Genomic DNA, 3,304 nt, shown 5'->3' with positions numbered 1-3,304 from the left:
GTCTGATATGAGAATTGCAACTCCAGCTCTCTCTCTCTCTCTCTTTTTTTTTTAGTTAGGTAAATTGTAATTTTTTATTGGAAAACAAATATACAACTTGGAGTGGATTTGAGGCAAATTGTGCCATAAGCAGATTTTCTTTAAGTGGCTAAAACAACAAGCAAGTAACAATAAAAGAAATTGTTTCTGGTATAGGACCAGTAGGACAAAAAGATAGTGTATGAGTACCTGGATAAAACACCCATTTTGCAATAGTGCCACTTTTAAGTACATATTTTTGACTGTTCATAGTCCACATAGAGTTACAACTCCACACTTCAACATGCTGACAGTTCCTAAAGAAAACAACTTAAAAAAAAGGCATAACCCACATGTTCCCTCATTTGACAAACTCAGTCTAAGTTTAGAAGGGCAGAAGGGCTTAGATATATCCAGAGTAAGCCACATACAACATGTTACTTGTTCAGTTTTTCTAAAATAAGGTTTCAGGACAATGAAAGTAAGATAGAATAAAACATGGAGGAATGAAGTCCTAATACATGCATATTTTTTGACAGTAAGGTGAAACCTTTTACAGATAAGTTACAAACAAAGAAAAGGCAAATAAACATTTTTGTACAAGAAATTTAACACACTCTGTACGTCTTCACTTTGCTGTCATCATTTGTACAAACTCTTCATAGTTTACTTGACTATCACCATCAATATCTGCTTCCCTGATCATTTCATCAACCTCTTCATCTGTTAACTTCTCTCCAAGGTTTGTCATCACATGGCGGAGCTCTGCTGCACTAATATAAACATTACCATACTTATCAGACACACGGAATGCTTCCCTAATTTCTTCTTAACTGTCTGTGTCTTTCATTTTTCTTGCCGTCATTGTCAGAAATTCCGGGAAGTCAATTGTGCCATTACCATCAGCATCCACTTCATTAATCATGTCCCGTAAGTCTGCTTCTGTGAGATTCTACCCGTGAGACCTCATTACAGTTCCCAATTCCTTTGTTTTTATAGTTCCATAACCATCCTTGTCAAATAGTGAAAAAGTTTCTTTGAATTCTGCAATCTGCTCTTCATTCAGTCACTCAGCCATGCTGCAAGCGCTACCAGTCTCCGGGACGCGACTACACAACCACTCAGCTCACTCGCTCCACTTGGACTCCAGCTTTCTTTTGATGCCATTTGCATGGAATATCTTTTTCCATCCCCTCAGTTTCAGTCTGTATGTGTCCCTAGGTCTTAAGTGGGTCTCTGGTACCCAGAATATATACGGGTCTTGTTTTTGTATCCATTCAGCCAGTCTATGTCTTTTGGTTGGAGCATTTAATCCATTTACATTTAAGGTAATTATCGATATGTATGTTCCTATTACCATTTTCTTAACTGTTTTGAGTTTGTTATTGTAGGTCTTTTCCTTCTCTTGTGTTTCCTGCCTAGAGAACTCCCTGTAGCATTTGTTGTTAAGCTGGTTTGGTGGTGCTGAATTCTCTTGGTTTTTGCTTGTCTGTAAATGTTTTAATTTCTCTGTTGAATCTGAATGAGATCCTTGCTGGGTAGAGTAATCTTGGTTGTAGGTCTTTCCCTTTCATCACTTTAAACATGTCCTGCCACTCCTTTCTGTCTTGCTGAGTTGCTACTGTTAACCTTATGGTGATTCCCTTGTATGTTATTTGTTGCTTTTCCCTTGCTGTTTTTAATATTTTTTCTTTGTATTTAATTTTTGATAGTTTGATTAATATGTGTCTTGGCATGTTTCTCCTTGGATTTATCTTGTATGGCACTCTCTGCGCTTCCTGGACTTGACTGACTATTCCCTTACCCATATTAGGGAAGTTTTCAACTATAATCTCTTCAGATATTTTCTCAGTCCCTTTCTTTTCCTCTTCTTCTTCTGGGACCCCTATAATTCAAATGCTGGTGCATTTAATGTTGTCTCAGAGGTCTCTGAGAGTGTCCTCAATTCTTTTCATTCTTTTTTCTTTATTCTGCTCTGCAGTAGTTATTTCCACTATTTTATCTTCCAGGTCTCTTATCCGTTCTGCCTCAGTTATTCTGTTATTGATTCCCTCCAGAGAATTTTTTATTTCATTTATTGTGTTGTTCATCATTGTTTGTTTGCTCTTTAGTTCTTCTAGGTCCTTGTTAAACGTTTCTTGTATTTTCTCTATTCTATTTCCAAGATTTCGGATCATTTTTACTATCATTACTCTGAATTATTTTTCAGGTAGACTGCCTATTTCCTCTTCAGTTGTTTGGTCTGGTGTGTTTTTACTTTGCTCCTTCATCTGCTGTGTATTTCTCTGTCTTCTCATTTTGCTTAACTTACTGTGTTTGGGGTCTCCTTTTCACAGGCTGCAGGTTTGTTGTTCCTGTTGTTTTTTGTATCTGCCTCCAGTGAGTAAGGTTGGTTCAGTGGGCTGTTTAGGCTTCCTGGTGGAGGAAGGTGCCTGTGTTCTCATGGGTGAGTCTTGATATTGTCTTTCGGGTAGTCAGGACCACATCTGGTGATGTGTTTTGGAGTCTCTGTGGCCTTTTTATGATTTTATGTAGCCTCTCTGCTAATGGGTGTGGTTGTGTTCCTGTCTTGCTAGTTGCTTGGCATGGGGTGTCCAACACTGGAGCTTGCTGATCATTGAGTGGACTGGGTCTTAGCATTGAGATGGAGATCTCTGGGAGAGCTCTTGCTGAATGATATTATGTGGGACCAAGAGGTCCAATGTCCTGATCTGGGCTGTCCCATCTCATAGGCTCAGGCCTGACACCTGGCCGGAGCAACAAGACCCTATCAACCACACAGTTGATTTTGGAAGCTGAGAAATACCTCTGAAAGTTGGAGGTCCAGGAAAGCTGGTGGTGTAGTTCCAGTCCAAGACCCAAGCCTGAAGGCCTGGAGAAACATGCCGCAAGCACACTTCCAGGGCAAAGAGGCGGGTCTGTAGTACCTTTTGTTTTCCTTTGTGCTCTGTCTAGTTTCATTTGCTCATAGGTTGCTGTGGGCAGAGGACTTGCACCGATGCTTCAGACCAGAATTCCTAGTGAGAAATGGTTCTTCTCCAAAGCTTTTTAAAATTTATTTCAAATTTACATTCAGTACAATTCTCTCTTTTTGGTGTACAGTTGTGTGAGTTTTTAAATTTTTTAATATATCCTTTGTTACAAATTTTTTTAATTGAAATATAGTTGATGTATAATATTGTGTAGGGTCAGGTGTATAGCAAAGTGCTTCAGTTATATATATATATATATATATATATATATATATATATATATATATATATATTTTCACATTATCTCCCTTTAT

The 3,304-nt window shown here is 38.3% G+C and overlaps 1 pseudogene; it reads right to left on the bottom strand.

Annotated features, from left to right (window-relative positions):
• Nucleotides 1-646: 646 nt before the first annotated feature.
• LOC103068995 (calmodulin pseudogene) lies at nt 647-1,096 on the bottom strand (annotated as a pseudogene).
• Between the last annotated feature and the right edge of the window lie 2,208 nt (nt 1,097-3,304).

Source organism: Lipotes vexillifer, unplaced genomic scaffold, assembly GCF_000442215.2.
Source record: "Lipotes vexillifer unplaced genomic scaffold, Lipotes_vexillifer_v1.1 scaffold86, whole genome shotgun sequence".
Taxonomy (NCBI): Eukaryota; Metazoa; Chordata; class Mammalia; order Artiodactyla; family Lipotidae; genus Lipotes; species Lipotes vexillifer.
Note: the sequence above shows the minus strand (reverse complement) of the source record. Positions and strands in the feature narration are given on the sequence as shown.